General features: G+C 43.8%; 1 protein-coding gene across 1 annotated transcript in view; it reads right to left on the bottom strand.

Annotated features, from left to right (window-relative positions):
• The window catches only part of TMEM170B (transmembrane protein 170B), a 93,723-nt gene that overhangs the window by 9,808 nt on the left and 63,885 nt on the right, over positions 1-20,030 (bottom strand). Inside the window, exon 4 of the transcript XR_013841153.1 lies at positions 5,635-5,807. The gene's annotated coding sequence lies outside the window, so the exon portion shown is untranslated. The remainder of the gene's footprint in view (positions 1-5,634; positions 5,808-20,030) is intronic.

Genomic DNA, 20,030 nt, shown 5'->3' with positions numbered 1-20,030 from the left:
ACCTCTGAAGGCATGAGCTAGCAAACATTGCTCTTACAGAAGTCCCCATAATGAGGTTGTGAAGACTCCTTGGCAGGTACATAAAGGAAAGGGACCCCTGACCATTAGGTCCAGTCACAGACGACTCTGGGGTTGCGGCGCTCATCTCGCTTTACTGGCTGAGGGAGCTGGTGTACAGCTTCCAGGTATTGGTCCTAGAACAATAGGATTCAGAATGCAGCAGCCTGATTGGTCCTAGAACAATGCAGCAGTATGATTGGTTGGCAGGAGCCACCCAATCCAGCTCCAGATAGAAGTGAATCCACAACCTGATTGGCCTACAGGAGAATTCCGGAATTAGCCAATCACGTGCAGCCCCTTGTGTAAATAATGTTTATAAAGCAGATACTTTGAGGGGACTTTCATTCCCTCCTCACCACTATGAGCTGAATAAAGAGCATTAAATCCACTCTCGACTCTGAGTATATTTCAAATACCTTTCTAGCTTCATGTAAAATGAAAGAAAGCCGTGCTATATTTGGGGACCCTTTTGCTCATTCTGCTAAGAGCCCAATCGCAAGGTCCTGTCCTGATGACAGCTCTACTAAGCAGTGATCCTGGGTGGGGAAACTTCCATTCATGGTCTGACTTCAGGCACAGCTGCCCACGGTCCCTGCCTGCCCCGAACCTCTCACACCTTCCTTCCAAATTTACATTTTGCATTCCTCCTGCTCAGTGCTATTTTCCTAGAAGAAGGGGTGCCGGAACTCACCATGATCACCTCTCTTGTTCTTTTATAATGGCAATGGTGCCCACCTGAAAGGTGCCGGAACTGAGTTCTGGTGAACTCGGGGGGGGGGGGAGCCCTGCTCCCACTCCATTTGCCAGTTTGGTAAAGGATTACTGGACCTGAGTCTGCAGCTATTTAACTCTGTTGTCCAAAAGAACACTCTATCTTCCATAGTGAGTGAAATATACTCGGAGTCGAGAGTGGATTTCATGATCTTTATTCAGCTCATAGTGGTGAGGAGGAATGGAAGTTCCCCCAGAATGTCTGCTTTATATACATTATCTACACAATGGGCCCCACGTGATTGGCTAATTCCAGGATTCTCCTGTAGGCCAATCAGGTTGTGGATTCACTTCCACCTGGAGCTGGATTGGGTGGCTCCTGTGGACAAATCAGACTGCTGCATTCTGAATCCTATTGTTCTAGGACCAATCAGACTGCTGCATTCTGAATCCTATTGTTCTAGGACCAATCAGACTGCTGCATTTTGGATCCTATTCAACTCAGCACATAACAGTGAGGTTCATAACTACCACCTTATTTCTGGCAAGAAAAGGCCTGCAAAGAAAACCAGGTGGAAATTAAGCAGCAAAATATATCCATCATCTTATTTTCCTGCCATTAAATGGGACTTGAGCTTTCCCATAAAAAAGAAGTGGCAACTTTCCTAAATCAGCCTCCTGCTGAAGCCATTGCATGAGAGCCATATTGGGGAAGAGGATTGTGCAACAATTTCCACAAAATAGTTAACACTGCAGATCGGTAATCCTTCCATAATCTGAAATATTGGCTCTGTGCCAAACCCTGTGCTTTCATATACCTCTGAGGAAATTATGGCCTTTCAGTTTGTGGAAAAATAGAAAAGCTTTCTTCCCCTCTTTCTTTAATAAGTAAAATATCAAGCATTTTGCACAAAGCAAACTAATCACCTAGAAGAGAAGGCAAAGTATGCAAATGAACCTTTCCACATGGCTGGGCAGGTCTATTCAAGGTACAGTTGGGGACAAGAAGTTGATTTTGCCAGAATGTATAACTATCTCATCCTCTCACTTTTCCCACCAATAATTTAACATAAATGATACGGTATCAAAAGCACAAAAATGTATTCATCTGTGCATTAACAAAATAAATCCAGGAAATAGATCAAAAGTAGTGCTTTTTAAAAACCAGGCAGGATAATATATATACCAGCATTGTCAGGATTTTAAGCCTGAGTTGTAAACATTTGCATACAGTGGTGACCCGCAAGACGAATGCCTCGCAAGATGAAAAACTCGCTAGACGAAAGAGTTTTCCGTCTTTTGAGGTGCTTCACAAGACGAATTTCCCTATGGGCTTGCTTCGCAAGACGAAACGTCTTGCAAGTTCTTGCGAGTTTTTTCCCCTTCCCCCCCCTTTTTCTAAGCCGCTAATCCGCTAATAGCCGCTAATCCGCTAATAGCTGCTAAGCTGCTAAACCGCTAATAGCGCTAATCCGCTAATAGCCGTGCTTTGCAAGACGAAAAAACCGCAAGACGAAAAGACTCGCGGAATGGATTAATTTCGTCTTGCGAGGCACCACTGTATTGTAAACACACACACACCTCTGCAGATTTGAAGTTTTAATTCAGTTTGGTCAAATCAAATGTTCACAATCAGAGCTTTTTTCCATCCAGAACTCACTGGAACTCAGTTCCAGCACCTCTCAGGTAGGTGCCAATGCCATTCTAAGAGAACAAGGGAGGTGTTCATGGTCAGTTCTGGCACCCTTTCCCCCAGAAAAATAGCACTGTTCACAACTCTGGTTACTTGAAATCCTGGCATTGCCTAAAAATGAAGATCTTAAGAAGTAAGGAGACCCTTCATATTTCTTCTAAAGGGTCATGGGTAGGGGAAACCTATGACCCTACAGATGCTGTTGGCCCTCCCATTATCCCCAGCCAGCATGCAATCGCCAGGGATTATGGAGTTGTAATCCGACATCTGGGTAGACGGGTTCCTTACCCTGATGCTGCTGAACTACAGCTCCCATCAGCCTCGGCAAACATGGCCAATGATCTGGGATGATGGAAGTTGTAGTTTGGCAACATCTGGAGGGCCAAAGGTTCCCCACACCTGCTTTAGGTTAATTGAGGCCCTGCAGCCTGAAATAAATTAATAAATTTAGATACAAAAAAATGGAGGAATCCCAAAATGGCTTCATGTAAGGAATGGATTAGTTGACTATGACAAATAGCACACATGAAGCAAAAATGTAAGGTGTGCAAGAAGTGAGTGTGTAAAGAAGAACCTGTTAAAGACTGGAGAATTTTTATTTTTGAAAGCAATATCATTTGGATGCTCTAATTGTTTACTTTTTTAAAAAAATATTAGGCATATTTGTAGCCAATCCTTAATCAGAGTTCAGGGCAGAGTATAATGCAGAATATAGAAACTACTAATTACATATTATTAGTTCAAAGCAGATTTTTTTAAAAAAGACATCAACAACTCTTTGCAATATATTTAGTTTATAAATACATGCTATTTTCCTGTTACCATTTACTTTTTTGAAAAGAAAGAGATTCCTTGGTTGCTAAGTAAAGGCAAACTCTAAGTGGACTCCACCTTTGCCTATATGAATACAGATATGAATATTCATGTGTAGGCAGTCTGGTGGGACACAACCCAAAGGATAGTATCAGACTCCTCCAATCAATGTAACTCACATCAAGAACGTGGTGTGTATCTGACAAAGAATGTTCTAACCTACATTCATTCATGCATGATTTTTTGCCTTCCTTAAAGTTGGCACATTTGGTGAAATGCCAATGAAACAGACCCCACTCACACCAAATATGTAATGAACTGTAGAGATAATAAATGCTGTATATAGTCAAACCAAAGACCACAATATTCTGGCACAAGGCACATGCAATTTGAAGGGGTTGTTAATTTCAGCACTGCATACTTTGGTATCGCTTTGACCATTGTTCAGATCACTGCAGTTGTGCCTGGTTCTGAAGAAAAAGCAATGGTGACAATCAAATCACATGCTTTCCTGCGCAACAACTGAAGAGAAATAGTTTCGTCATGATGACTCAGCAGGCTTTCCCGTCCAACATATTTATTCAGCATTCTTTGATTGTTCCTTTCAGTATATTAAACAACAGAACATGCATGTATAAACTATTTATTTTGCAAGGCAGGTGGCCGGCCTGATTCATATCTCAGTTGTGGCAAAGTACTTGGATTTATGCAGAGCAAACCTATTCTTGAGTTACTGTGCCTGAGGAGGCATAGGTCTTGCCTCCAGTGTAGCACTATGTCAGCACAAGGATATCTGCTTGCACAACAGGACTTTCCTCCTCTCTCCTTCCCCAGCGTCACCCCTAAATCCGTTCTAGGGTTCCCCCAACCCTCTAAAGCAGACACACGCAAACTCCGGCCCTCCAGATGTTTGGGACTACAATTCCCATCATCCCTGACTACTGGTCCTGTTAGCTAGGGATGATGGGAATTGTAGTCCCAAACATCTGGAGGGCTGGAGTTTGCCTATGCCTGTTGTGTTTGCAGTGTCCCGTGCACAGCGGAATGATGAGGAATACGTGCACATACTCTATATTGCTTTATTTACATTTCAAAGCTGGTAGATTACAGAAAAACATCATGCCTCTGCCGGAGCAGAGAAAGCATCCTCTCTCCTCTGAAGCACGGAGAGAAGCACCAAGTGAGAACAGTGAAAAACAGGAAACCAGTGTACGTCACATCCAGTCTCCTTTCCCGTGAGAAACTCCAACAGCAACTCTGACTGGAATGTAAACATTGCCTCGTGACAAGCACTTCGCTGCACAGTGAAGAGAGCAGAAACCAACAATGCCTGCTCTAAAGCACATTTGGGAAGGTTGCAGAGGGAAGAGATGGAGGGAAACGCCTGTTGCACAAGCAGGTATCCTTGCGCTAATGGGATGAGGGAGTTGCACACTGCCCATAGGCCTTACTGGAAGCCCCACTATGCTGGTGGAATGCAAGGTATGCTTCTGGCACAAAAGGTATCCAACAGAACACTCCAATTTGCCAGTGGAACACTCTGTCATATTCCGTCCCATTCCTCTGTCCAATTAAAACCCACTTTGCTGTCTGGGCAGAAGGCTTGGACTTCCCCGCAAATGGCAGAGAGGAACAGGTGTGGGTGGAGGTGAGAAGAGAACAGTGACTCAAGAGGGGAAGCACCAGTGGCAGCTTCCTGACACTGTCATCTACTTTCAGGAGGTGTAGACAGAGCAGACATTTCCCAATAAAAAATAAAAATAAATGACCATATTATCTGAAGAGAGGGAGCTGGGATAGCCAGAAATGTATCCTATAATAGAAGAAGAAGAAGAGTTTGGATTTGATATCCCGCTTTATCACTACCCTAGGGAGTCTCAAAGCGGCTAACATTCTCCTTTCCCTTCCTCCTAAACACATCTATGGGCCTAGACAAAACAATGCAGCTGTCCAGTGGGTTAGACAGCAGTGCAAAACAACATGTGAAAACAATATTTATCAGCATTTGAAAGACAATTGCTACTACAGCTGGCATTTCTCTCATACTATTGTAGTGGCTAGAGTGTGACCTTGTGATAAATGCTGTTCTTTGTGTTCTTCCTCCTACCCACAATCACTTAAGAGGCGAAGGCTTCTCCTCCCTTCACTACCAAGGTGACCACTGCGGAAGAGGAATTTGAGCTCAGACACAGGCAGTCCACATTTGGTGCAATGTTTCTAAGTTTACCCATCTCCCCTGCCTTCACTTTGGAGGGGAACGAAGACCACGAGGAGAGGGATTTGGGCCAAAGGGTGTACTGCCTGAGTTAGGTTCTCCTGCCTCCCATGAACACTTCAGAAGGAAGGAGAGGGCTTACCGCATTTTATCTCTGAGGCAGCAGAGATGATTTTGCTGGTCCTTACATTGGCTGAAGTAAGTAAACATTCCCAGATGGTTAAAGTAGGGCACTTGTGGGGTGCAGGCCTCCTTATATTTTCATTTAATGGTAGCAGGTAGAAATCTTCTTCAACCATTCCTTCATCCTATGTACTAAACAGAAAGGAAGCTATGAATAGGATAAAAACAACAACACTGGGACCCATTTTTCTTTTTTATTTAAGAAAAAATAGCTGGCATTTTATCATAAAAAATACCAAACAAAATCTCAAAGCAATATACAAAACAGAAACCAATCTGATGAAAACCTATTTAAACTATATTTTACTGTTCCAAAAGTAAGTGACAGAAGCCCAGGATTATCCTTGTGAGAAAGGTCTTCAACAGGTGCCAAATTCTTCTCTAGAATGCTAGAACCTGTTTAAGCTGTTATTTGTGGTCACACAGGCAGGGCTTTTTTTCAACAGGAACTTGCTGGGCACCACTGCCATTCTAAGAGAACAAGGGAGGTGATGTGAGTGGATGACGTCAGCATGCCGAGCAACATGCTGACGTCATGTGCGCACCTTGTGCACAGTGCTCACCCCATGTGCACACGTTGCATGACGTGCTAACGTTAGTCACACGCAGACCGCAGGGCAGGTGCAAGTGACATGGGCACAATGCGCAGGCTGCGCAATAAGGTAAATATGTTGTGCAGCATGCACATCTGGGGCCAGTGTGGTGTAGTGGTTAAGAGCGGTAGTCTCGTAATCTGGGGAACCGGGTTCGCGTCTCCGCTCCTCCACATGCAGCTGCTGGGTGACCTTGGGCCAGTCACACTTCTTTGAAGTCTCTCAGCCCCACTCACCTCACAGAGTGTTTGTTGTGGGGGAGGAAGGGAAAGGAGAATGTTAGCCGCTTTGAGACTCCTTAAAGGGAGTGAAAGGCGGGATATCAAATCCAAACTCTTCTTCTCTTCTTCTTCTTCTTCTGCTGCAGATTTGGGGGAGCTGGCCCCCTGGTTGAAAATTTTGGGGAGCCCTTGGCCCCCCGGTCACCCTCGATGGCGCCTATGATCAGGTGCAAAGGAGGAGAAATAATTCCTATCTTTGACATTTGGCTAGAAAATAAAGAGTGCAACAGGTACAGTTTTTTTCACCAGCAAAACATGAATGTAAGAAGAGCCTACTGGATCAGGCCAGAGGCCCAGCTAGCCTAACATCCTATTCTCATGGTGTTCAACCAGATGCCTGTGGGAAGCACACAAGCAGGAGAAGCTGAGCACAACAGCACTCTCCATCCCTGCAATTCTCCACCAAGTTGCACTCATCAGTGTTTGTCTTTTCTGTACAACTACTAAAAGCTCTGACTCTTGGCCATGCGGGCTGGGGCTAATGGGAACTGGAGTTCAACAACACTTAGAAGGTCACAAGTTACCTATCCACGTTCTAGAGTGAGAAAGGGGGGGGGGGGACACAGAACAGACAGTAAAAAAAATAAAGCAGGACATTTCCATTTTGCAGGCTGGTGTCAGTGGCTTACTTTGGGCTCTCAAATTTCAGCGGTGCCCCATGCAATGCTAAAATTCAGCCCTCCATGTCCCCCCACTCCATCCTACAGCATCGTGGAGCCCCCTGCAGCGTGGCACCCAGTGCGGTCGTGCTACCCTAAAAGCGCATCTGCTGGTGTTAACTGTGATCTGAAAATGACTGATAACATGTTAATAATTGGCAAGGGAAAAGTTCAGACTCCTGAGTTCCTGCTCCAGCATATATTTTTGGTGTGCAGTATTTGAGTGATTAAGTAATCCTACACCTCAAACATAAAACGGGGCTATCGGTGCCTAGTCTCACAGAGGTAATCATATTCATGGGATTCATGCATTGTGGCCGTACGGCTACTCAAGCTGAGCTCCAGATACAGACGCTCACGAGGAGTAAGGGCAGAGAGCCAGCGGAAAGCTCTTATTACAAACAGGTGAAACCCAGATTTGTTTCAACATGAGAGGAAACTGAATTCAGCCCTGCAGTAAGTTGTCCCAGTGAACTTTGCTCAAGGTGCAGTAACCAGGGGGAAACACAACACCAGTGGAAATCCCCTCTCACTAAAAGGAATGAAGGCTCTTTAAGTGTTTAACCACAGTGCTGTGTCAGAAAGAGGAATGTCCCAACTTAGCCGAGAGGATCAGCTCCACCCCGCGGTGTGCAGTGAGAATTTCAACCCTAGCTTTGCGAAGCTAGGGACCTCTGTGTATGAAACCCCGTATCAGGCAGCTTGGCAAACTCCAGAGAGACAGCTTGGGAGACAAACAAATGGCTGCATTTCAGCAGAAGTCACAAACATCTACAAACATCTTATTTCAATTTTGCGAAATAAGAGCATGCCTGACAACTTGCTGACACAATCTTAAGAGACACTGTTGAAGCAGAACTGTTACAAACAAAACTAAATGCTATGGGTTCGTATCTGAAAGCAAAATAAAATATAATAAATAACCTCATCTCTTTTCTAGGTGCAATTATAGCTACAATGTTTTGGCAAAAGTTTGCCTATCACTGTTAAATGACTGTAAAACTATTAATATTATTATTTTAAGGGCTTTTTAAAAGGCCCTGCACAAAATAATAATGTCATGTTTAAAATATGTATTTAATTCTACGGATAGAACACATTACAATAAATGTAAGAGAAAATACTGCAAATACAAGATTTCTAAGGCTAGTAACTCTAAAGCACTTTCAAAGTAATTATTATCTAATAAAAATGGTCTCTGGGAAGCATTTATTGCACAGCACATCATAAATAAACAATTAAATAATAAATCTATGAAATATAATTTTTAAAAGTAGCATTAAGTGGGTGGGTTTCCTTAGAGTATGATTACTGATTAATGTTGGATATCAGCCTTAAATTAGTACTGTGCTAAAAATTATTTGGCGTTGTCTATCAATTAACGAGAAAAGAAATTGATTTAAAAATTATTAAAGGGGAGAGAACATGCTAGTGAAATTTTCATGGGTGGCTGCAGGGAAATGTCACACATACTTCTGAGATGGCCAAGGGTGTTTGTTTGTTTGTTTGTTTGTTTGTTTGTTTCATAAAATTTATACACTGGATTATAAACAAACAAACAAACTTTAAAGTGGTTTACAAAAAGATAAAACAAAGTCACACAAAAAAATCACCACTACACTTTAAAACATTCAAAAGCTAAAATACTAAAATGGATTAAAATTACCTCAACTTTCTAAGCATCTGGGTAAAAAGGTAAAGGGACCCCTAACCATTAGGTCCAGTTGTGACAGACTCTGGGGTTGCGAAGCTCATCTCGCTTTATTGGCTGAGGGAGCTGGCATACAGCTTCCGGGTCATTTGGCCAACATGACTAAGCCGCTTCTGGCGAACCAGAGCAGCGCACGGAAATGCCGTTTACCTTCCAGCTGGAGCAGTACCTATTTTTCTACTTGCACTTTGACATGCTTTCGAACTGCTAGGTTGGCAAGAATGTTTCTAGCAAGCACCAAAAAGAGTACAGTGAAGACACCTGCTTGATCTCAATAGGCAGGGAGTTCCACAGGTGCCACCACACTAAGCAACTGAGTTCTTATAAATGTAGAACGAGTGTTATGTGACACTAGTAGTGCCAATTCATTCTTTCATTTCGCCAATTGAAGTGGCCAAGTGGACACACGTAGGGTAAGGCAATCCCATAGGTAAACCAGTCCTAAGCTGTTAAGAGCTTTATATGCTAAAGACTCTCCTCCCTGAAAGAGAGCGGAGTGGTTGTGGGCGGGAGCCCAAGCACCGCCCAGCAGGGGGGCATTTGTCCCCTGCCTCCAGCTCACCTGGCTGGCGCTCACGCCCCCCCCCCACTGTGGCCATCCAACCAGGTGCCACGGAGGGGGCGTGTTCAGCAGCCTTTTGCTGCAGCGCTAGCCTCTCCCTGGCCTCATTCCTCGTCATCCCCCCGTGGCGAGTCACCCACCCTCCACTCCCTTTTAGTTAGGGCCTAGGTCATTGGCCTTGCTATGGACCTTAGGTTGGTCGCCCTGGTTGTCCGGGGGGCCTGGTAGGAGTTTTTCCATTTGGCATTAGGCTTTTTGGTTTTTTCGCCTACCTCGTAGCAATCGTCACAACTTTTGTGGTATTGGTGGGTAGGTTAGGCATTGGAATAATGCGTTGTGGTGTGTCGAAGTGCTAGGTGTGGCCATCGCCTATGCCTTCAATGTTTAGGGGTATTCCGTTAAAGGAATCTGGCGGTCGTGTATTCCGTCCGATGCCTGCTTGGCGGGAGGCCATGGCACGACCCTCGGTGACAGCAGAAGGTGAGCCTATAGTTGGATCAGCATCAACAGGCTCCACCTACTGGTGAATAAACCCACTTGTTTCGATCCAATGCCTAAGCCAATACCTTTTCATTGCTGTAATCAATAAAGTTGTGGCCTTTTCTAGCCCATTAACCTTATATCACGTGTTCTTGTGTCTTCATTTCACTTCGCGGGGTCGGGTCCTCGAACCACAACAGTAACACCCGGTACTTGGCTCAGTAGAAAACTGGCAGCCAATGCAACTCCCCGAGCATAGGTGTTATATGCTGACAGGGCCTCACTCTTGTCAGCAATTGCGCTGCAGCATTCTGCACTAACTGTGCCTTCCGGATCAAGCACGAGGGGAGCCCTATGTAGAGCACACTGCAGCAATCCAGTTTTCTAATTACCAATGCATGAACTGTGGTGGCAAGGCTTTCCTGGTCCTGGAATGACCGTAGCTTCTATCTTTACATCCATTCAAATACGCCGCCATTGGCTGAGTGGGACGCCAGACCAGCTGATTTGCAATGGCTGCAGAAGAAGGAGAAAAGGGAGCAAAAACAAGAGTTCCTGTGGTACTTATAAGGAAGTGACAAAGTCTTACATGTCTGAAGATGAAGTAGATGTTCTGGCAAAAAAGAAGAAGGTACTGTATTTTAATATGGTTTGGACAGCTAAAGTTTTGAAATGAAGGACTTCTGTGTAAATACTGTCCCTGGATGCCTGTCATTTAAGGACCATATTTACATGAGTCTAATGCGCCATTGAATCTAATGCGCACCTCAATTTTCAGAAACTTGAAACCCAAAAAAGTATTTGCTGGCAAATGTAAATGTGCCATTGAATCTAATGCGCACCTTTCACAACATAATTTGGCCAAAAAAGGTAAACATTAGAATCGAATATATACGGTACTTAACACCCAAACCTAAACAGTCTAGTTTCTCCCCCTCCCATTTTCCCAACAGCATGTTATCAGCTTTCCAATTGCACATACAGTGGTACCTCGGGTTAAGAACTTAATTCATTCTGGAGGTCCGTTCTTAACCTGAAACTGTTCTTAACCTGAGGCACCACTTTAGCTAATGGGGCCTCCCGCTGCCGCCGCACGATTTCTGTTCTCATCCTGAAGCAAACTTCTTAACCCGAGGTACTATTTCTGGGTTAGTGGAGTCTGTAACCTGAAGTGTCTGTAACCCGAGGTACCACTGCATCTTTCCTCAATGGCCAAAGGTGGATTTAGGGGAGCATGACCAGTGCTGAGCTGAGAAGGTGCCACACGGGACTCTGCAACAATGACTTCGAACGGGAGGCGAGAGGCAATGGGGCATCAAATGTGGATGTTGCACAGGGCGCCGCTGCAATTTTATAGCCCAAAGCCCACCACTGCAACTGCACACTCAAAAAAACCTGCTTGTGGACTTCCTATGGGTTGGCCACTGTGAGGAGAGGATGCTGGACTAAATGGACCTTTGGTCTGATCCAGCATGTTATTCTTAGGTTCTTTTTGGTACTCGAAATTTGGCATTGCCACTGGTTCAGTATCCTGGATTAGAGCTCTCATTGCACCTGAACCACTGAACAGCTTTCATTAGAAATAAACTAAATGACAGGATGTTGTTCTGAATCCCTGACTCCCACACATTCACTTGTGTCGCTGTGATCATTTCCTGGGGGGGGGGGGCTGGGAGGAAGCACTTTGGTACAATCCTCTAACCACTTTGAGCATCTTTTGCATGAATTTAGCTGTGACTCACACACTCCTAAAAGCGCATGGGGGAGGGGGATGTAATACAACAGCATGTGTATGTTATTGACTCTATTTTCTTGGCATGAGAATTGCAGGTGAAGAGACTTAATCACCAACTATGGGGGATTCGCATAACAAATTTGCAAAGGAGGAGCGAACAATCAAATTAAGAAGATTCCCTTTTTCTTTTCTTCACGAGGAACATATTCAGGAGGTTGCTGGCAATGCATTGCTGTTCCACTTTCCCTTCCATAAGTAGGAGAGTGCTCAAATGCTGCAAACTTATTGTTGTTGTTTCAGTTCTGGTCTTCTCAGATCCATTTCCCTTCTTTTTCACCCCCACAATCCTCAGCCTCATTTGCTGATCGTTCCGATTGGCTGTGTGACAACAAGACATGCAATTTTGTCAAGGTCACCACACCACTACACCCAACATGAGAGCCGGTGGTGGTGCAGTGGTCAGAGTATTGGACTAAGACCTGGGAGACCAGGCTTCAAATCCCCACTCAGCTTTGAAACTCACTGGGTGACCTCGGACCAGTCCCTCACTCTCTTTTTTTTTTTTTAAATGATTTTTATTAATTTCCAATTTTTTATCACAAACAAAAAAACAACATAAAAACAAACAAACAACAAACTCATATTTTCTTAACCTTATTTTCGTAACCCTCTTTTCCCGGACTTCCCCATACCTTTCCCTTTTTGCATCCTTAGTTTAGTACCATTATTCAGCAACCTATCTTACCCAATTAAATATAAATTTGTCCTCTTTCTCTATTCCACCCTAAATTTTTAAACCCAATTATCGCTGCAATTCTACGTCTTCTTTTCCCTCAGCATTTTAACACTCCTCAGTTTTATAATAATTCTTAAGATACATCTTAAATTTCTTCCAATCTTCTTCCACAGTCTCTTTCTCTTGGTCGCGGATTCTGCCGGTCATTTCTGCCAATCCAGTCCCTCACTCTCAGCCCAATCTACCTCACTGGGTAGCATAAAATGCTGTGAGAATAAAATGGGGAGGGGGAGTACTATATATGCCACCTTGAACTCCTAGGAAGAAATGTAAAAATAAAATAAAATTTTATTTTAAAAATTGTCCATGACACTCAGAAAGAAAATCACAGCCAACTGCATTTAACAGCAGTATGAGCAAGCAAGGCTAGGGAAAGTGAGGCCAATGGATAATGGCACCACAAGGATGTGAAGCAGTAGCAGACAAAGGAAACAAAATGAGCAGAACAGCCTTGAAATGATTAATACTTTTCAGCATTTTGTCCAAATGTGCTCCTTCCCAAGCAGCTATCAAAATCAGCGACCTGGCAGACCCATGCCCCAAAACATTTCTGAGTTCCCTTTTGGCTCTGAAGGTTTCACTAGGCATTGCCCACATAACTAGAATATTTGCAGGTCTAGACACTTGTTTTGCTTCTTCTAATGGAAGCAGAGATTTGCTAGATGCCGGGATCAGTGTCAATTATTGTGCTTTTTCTGCAGTTGTGCAGTATTACAGGATACATACAGTCCTGCCTTTGGCCTACAGGGGAGAAGGAGCAGGACCTGGCAATGCACCTCCGTTCCCATTGATTCACAGATGTTGCCTGGTGGATCTGGTCACAGGTGTGATACAAATTTGCCGTGATGTCCAAGTGCTACAAATGCTCTTCCCTCCTAGCTTCGTTCTTATAGCAAAGAGGCTGTTAGGCTATTGCAATCCCGACTTCGTGTTCCATTTGACCAGACAGAATCATCTTTGACTCTTCTGACAGCTTGCCAGTTTCCAGAGAACCACACAAGAGCGAAGACATTGCTGTATTAAGTGACCACACTCGTCGGTCCAAACACAAGCTGGCTGGCAGGTTTAATTTTTCGGCTGTCTCTGACAGGGCCACTTTAAGTTCTTACTGCCTTTGTCGGTTTGCATCACAGAGCTAGCATTGTTTAAATGCAGCACGTTATTTCTGGCCTATGTGATTCAGAGAGCCCAGCCATTCACACAGAGAAAGCTACAGCATGCGTATGCCACTGCCTCTTATTTTCATGGCATGCGAATTGCCGCTGAAGGGGACTAATCATCAGGTACGGCAGATTTGCTTCATAAATTTGCAAATTAGGAGTAAACGATCAAATAGCTTCTTGCAGCTTTAAATCGCATGGCTCCTGCTGACTTTAAATGGAAGTTTGTGCCATGAAATAATAACGTTCCTACAGTTGTAGAACACCTTTATGCGGGAAAATAATCAAACAGCGCCGCACGCTTAACTCACCAAGTTGGCAGACTATACAGGCTTCTGTTTGCCTAAGAAAATAAAATGTTGGGGGAGCCCACGCATAGGCATTTCATATTTGCAGGAGTGAGGGTAGTACCTAGGCTATAAACCACTGGGAACTTAAAACACATAGCTACACTACCACACCCTCCCACATTTCTCTGATGAAAATAGGGATGTCCTATTCAATAATAATAATAAATAATAAACCCATCTGACTGGGTTGCCTCAGCCACTCTGGGCAGCTTCAATATATGAAAACATAATAAAACACGAAACATTTAAAAAAAATCCTCTACAGGGCTGCCTTCAGATGCCTTATAAAGGCTGTATAGTTATCTCCTTGGTTTGGGGGGGGGTCACATAACTCCATACCCTCCAACATTTCTCCGATGAAAATAAGGATGTCCTAAGGAAAAGTGGGACATTCCTGGATCAATTCAGAAACTGGGACAGCTTCTGTAATTCTGTAATTCTAGGACTGTCCCTGGAAAATAAGGACAACTTGAAGGTCTGCACGACAAACTTAAACTGAGTTAGCCGCCATGCTGTCTTATTAATAAACTTTGGGAACTATAGCTCCATTTGGATAGCTAGGGACTTCTATTAGAGAACTCAGCACCTTCACTGAACAACAGCTCAGGATTCTATAGGGAAACCATTACAGCTAAATTTATAGAAAGCCAGTGTAAGTCTGTAGTGTATACTGTATATGCCCACCAAAAGGTCTGTCCCACTTGATGCCTGCGTGATTTACACAAAAAAGAATAGTGCAATAAGTCTGTCGAGCCATGCTGAACCCCACATCCTACTCTCCTTGTCCGCATTCTATTTTCGGCATTTGCATGGAAGTTGATACTTCAGAAACCAGGTACTCCTTCACTGGAATTCCCTTGATACAGTCTGCCTTTTATGAGGGCAGAGAATACAGTGCACGATGTATAAAATGCATGGTATAGTGTCCCCATGCTTGGTTTGCATATAGAAAACCCATGTTAACATCTCTGCTCAGCTGTGAAGCTTACTAGGTGACCTTGTGCAAGTTGCTATCTCTCAGTCCAACCCAGCCCACCAGGTGGTTTTGAGGCTGAAATGGTTTTCTATATATTTTGGAGGAAGACTGAAATATAAATGAAATCAATCATCAGGTAAATTCTACTTCAGGGGTAGATCATTTTAGCTGCAAAAATAAAACGCAAAGTGAGGGCCCATTGTGTAGTGGTATGTAAAGTAATGCTTAATACAGACTTGCTGAGGAACGTGCAGCTTTTCAGCTGCCACCCAGTGAATCCATAGCCAAGATGAGTTTTGACTGAAGTAATTCCACACTCAGCATTCAGTCCAGTAGGCACTCTAGGTCTCCAATTAATTTATACTTAATAAAATGGGAATTAAGAGCAAAATGCCCCTTTCCAACTGTAATTATAATAACTTCTAATTTGACTGCAGTTATCACTGGCTATATTTTCTCTGGGCATTAACTTCTAAAGCACCTCGCTTTCCCAGATTTCACAAAACAGTGGATACAGACAGTTCAAGATGGAAAGGGAAAGCAGATCAGCAGCCAGGGAAATGCTGTGCAAATTCTTGGGAAATCAATGATGGTCATGCATCCTCTTTGAGGCATCTACTTTTAAGAGTCCAGCTCTTTAGAAGCTGCAAATAAGCAGCCAAGTGAACTCAAATTACATTTTTTTAAGGGGGTGGGAGGGGTGAAAACAAAGTCTTGCCAAACACCCCATGGTTCATTCTCTCCTTGGAGAAAAAGGAGGCGGGGGGGGGGAGGGAAGGTGGGAGCAGATTGCAACATAGCTATGAAATTGCTTTAATAGTCTCTGAGGAAACAACTGCAGTAAAAGGGGATTTCTTGGAGGGCCAAAAAGCTTTATAACTTTGGCTCTGTCCAGAGCCTCCTGAGTGGATATGGCTCTCACTTCTTTGCTGCAGCATTACAAACTCACATTCCTATGGGGGCACCTTTGAAAAGTTGGGTTTGAGTAACTGGCCTGAGGCTAGAAGCTCACTTTGCTGCGTTTTGTGAAAATCTTGTCATTGAGAGGACACTCCTGGAATGTCCTGCCTTGAGTTGACAAATACCGAATCACAATGAAGTTTCCTTTGGTTACTTGATTTACCCCTCCCTTGCCTGGCACCTGATGTGGAATGGATTCAGATGACCATTTGAGAGTCAGTGCATCCATAGTTTGTACATTTGTAATAACCCTGTTCTCACACTGAGGGTTCTGGAGATGGTTCTTGCCCAGCTTGTAAGATGCAATCATTTGTTCTGCAATGGCCTGTCCTTCACTGGAAAGTCTGCCTGTAAACTGACCATGACAGTTTACCCTTAAATAAAATACTTAAATGTTTCAGCTCACAAAGGATCTTGCTGTACTTATTACAGAATAGCTGAGACTCTGCATTATTGATGACAGTTATAGGAGCATAGGAGAAAAATAGTGCAGCAAGCACACCAAACAGCCTTATATAATGTCCCATCTAGCCCCATGCTGTGTCTACACTGTGACTAACAGTAGAGCTCTAGGGGTTCAGGACTACAGGTATTTCCCTAGTCCTCCATGGAACTGAAGCCATGAACTGAACATGGGATCTTCTGCATATGAAGCATGTGCTCTGCTATTGAGTTACATGAATGCATGTACAGTGGTACCTCGGGTTACATACACTTCAGGTTACATACACTTCAGGTTACAGACTCCGGTAACCCAGAAATAGTACCTCAGGTTAAGAACTTTGCTTCAGGATGAGATTGGGCTGAGAGTGAGTGACTGGTCCGAGGTCACCCAGTGAGTTTCAAAGCTGAGTGGGGATTTGAAGCCTGGTCTCCCAGGTCTTAGTCCAATACTCTGACCACTGCACCACCACCGGCTCTCATGTTGGGTGTAGTGGTGTGGTGACTTTGACAAAATTGCATGTCTTGTTGTCACACAGCCAATCGGAACGATCAGCAAATGAGGCTGAGGATTGTGGGGGTGAAAAAGAAGGGAAATGGATCTGAGAAGACCAGAACTGAAACAACAACAATAAGTTTGCAGCATTTGAGCACTCTCCTACTTATGGAAGGGAAAGTGGAACAGCAATGCATTGCCAGCAACCTCCTGAATATGTTCCTCGTGCAGAAAAGAAAAAGGGAATCTTCTTAATTTGATTGTTCGCTCCTCCTTTGCAAACTTGTTATGCGAATCCCCCATAGTTGGTGATTAAGTCTCTTCACCTGCAATTCTCATGCCAAGAAAATAGAGTCAATAACATACACATGCTGTTGCATTACATCCCCCTCCCCCACACGCTTTTAGGAGTGTGTGAGTCACAGCTAAAAATCATGCAAAAGATGCTCAAAGTGGTTAGAGGATTGTACCAAAGTGCTTCCTCCCAACCCCCCCCCCCAGGAAATGATCACAGCGACACAAGTGAATGTGTGGGAGTCAGGGATTCAGAACAACATCCTGTCATTTAGTTTATTTCTAATGAAAGCTGTTCAGTGGTTCAGGTGCAATGAGAGCTCTAATCCAGAATACTGAACCACAGTGGCAATGCCAAATTTCGAGTACCAAAAAGAACCTAAGAATAACATGCTGGATCAGACCAAAGGTCCATTTAGTCCAGCATCCTCTCCTCACAGTGGCCAACCCATAGGAAGTCCACAAGCAGGTTTTTTTGAGTGTGCAGTTGCAGTGGTGGGCTTTGGGCTATAAAATTGCAGCGGCGCCCTGTGCAACATCCACATTTGATGCCCCATTGCCTCTCGCCTCCCGTTCGAAGTCATTGTTGCAGAGTCCCGTGTGGCACCTTCTCAGCTCAGCACTGGTCATGCTCCCCTAAATCCACCTTTGGCCATTGAGGAAAGATGCAGTGGTACCTCGGGTTACAGACACTTCAGGTTACAGACTCCACTAACCCAGAAATAGTACCTCGGGTTAAGAAGTTTGCTTCAGGATGAGAACAGAAATCGTGCGGCGGCAGCAGGAGGCCCCATTAGCTAAAGTGGTGCCTCAGGTTAAGAACAGTTTCAGGTTAAGAACAGACCTCCAGAACGAATTAAGTTCTTAACCCGAGGCACCACTGTAAATGCATGGCCACTAGAGTCAAAATGCCTCTGCTCCCCATTCCTCAATTTAACAAGGAATGGGTGGAACCATCTGGTTCTGTTTTGCAAAGTTCTGGTGGGCGGGGAGCAGAATGAGATCATTCCACTCCAATGAAATTCTGGAGTAGACCTTAGAATCAGGACTGACTTGAAATTCACTCTACATAAACATCTTGCTGCCTGCGTCGATGTCTGACAGAGTGGGGAAAGGTATGTTCTAGCATATCCAGGAGCTATGTTAGACCCTCTTCCATACAACAGCCAGATATATTGGCAAGAGAGTCTCCTTTTGGGTCGCCACTTGCGCATTTGAAAGCAGCCCTGTACTGGGAAGTTTTTAATGTTTGATGTTTTGCTGTGTTTTTATTACGTTGGAAGCCACCCAGAGTGGCTTCTACAACCCAGTCAGATAGATGGGGAATAGGTAATAAATTATTATTATTTATCAAAAAATAAAGAAAATGCATTCTCCACAAAGGATCAGGTCAGGTCAGGGCAGATCAGAAATATCCCAATAAGTTTAACATACATAATTATTAAATTAATATTTACATAAATACATGCATATTTTAAATAAAATAAAGATTATGTTTCTGCCTACCCAAACCATACCTTTACTTTTTTTACCTTTTTTGGTTTACATTATATATATTAAAAATCAATATTGCAGCAAACCCTTTTGCCAATTTGGTAACAAACCAGTGTAAAGTTGTTTGATTTTAAGAGGGTCAGATTAGCTCACAATTTCTACACTTTTTGTAGTACGCAAGTAAACTTGTAAGAATTCTTACTTTTCTCTTAAAACGGGTTTGCGCATCTCAGAATTGAACATGAAAGTACAATAAGACTTACGTACATCAAAGTTTAAGGAGACCCATTTTGTTTTGGCCTTTTGTATTCCTACTGAGCTTCATTCAAAGATTTAAATATATTATCCCCTGCATGGGCACAGCCAAGGGGGGCAGGGAGGGGCAGCTGCCCTCATCAATAAAAAAAAGACACAGCAAACTGAGGTTCTGCTCCCCCCAACAAAAGGCCTGCCCCCCCCCCACAAAAATCCAGGCTAAGCCCATGATCCCCTGCGTAGCTTTGCATTGATACAACAGCAGATATAATAAGCGCCACTCATAAACCTTTCCCTATCTAGCTGGAGTGCTTTGATTCCCTTGGCATGCTTATTGCAAAGAACTAACACTGCTAATTCATTAGGTGGCAGTGAAGTTCTTTCTTGCTGCAAAGAATGCTGTGGATAAAAATCTTTTTTACAGGCCTTCCTAGGTCATGTGTCTCCGCCCCCAAGTACAATGCAGTTAGGTAATTAGAGCCTTTGGACTTAATAGCCTTATCCGCCCTTCTTAATTTTAGTTGGCAACATCTACTGCATCCTTTCCTTTAAAAGGTGGTAAGCCAGCCCTGGTGTGTTCAGAGGCTCTCCTGCTCATTCCCCTAAGGTGAACCCAGAACCTCTGTCCCAAAGTACTGCACTGATGGCACCAATGCACACAAGTCCAATCTAGCACCAGTAACACCCTCTTCTAGCCCTGGATAAGAGTACAGTGCTACCTCAGGTTGCATACGCTTCAGGTTACAGACTCCGCTAACCCAGAAATATTACCTTGGGTTAAGAACTTTGCTTCAGAATGAGAACAGAAATTGTGCTCCGGCGGCAAGGCAGCAGCAGGAAGCCCCATTAGCTAAAGTGGTGCTTCAGGTTAAGGACAGTTTCAGGTTAAGTATGGACCTCCGGAACAAATTAAGTACTTAACCCGAGGTACCACTGTACCTTGCTACAGGGGATATGGTGCCTAATGCATTTTTTTAAAGCCAGAAAATACATGAGTCCAGCTCTGGAAAGGAGCAAAGGGCGCAATCCTAAACCCACTTACATATGTCTTACTTTTGAGGCAACAGGCATAGAATTGTGCCAACAGCTTCTACCTTCTCGCTAGTGACACT

Source organism: Podarcis cretensis (assembly GCF_951804945.1).
Source record: "Podarcis cretensis genome assembly, chromosome: 7".
NCBI classification, from domain to species: domain Eukaryota; kingdom Metazoa; phylum Chordata; class Lepidosauria; order Squamata; family Lacertidae; genus Podarcis; species Podarcis cretensis.
Note: the sequence above shows the minus strand (reverse complement) of the source record. Positions and strands in the feature narration are given on the sequence as shown.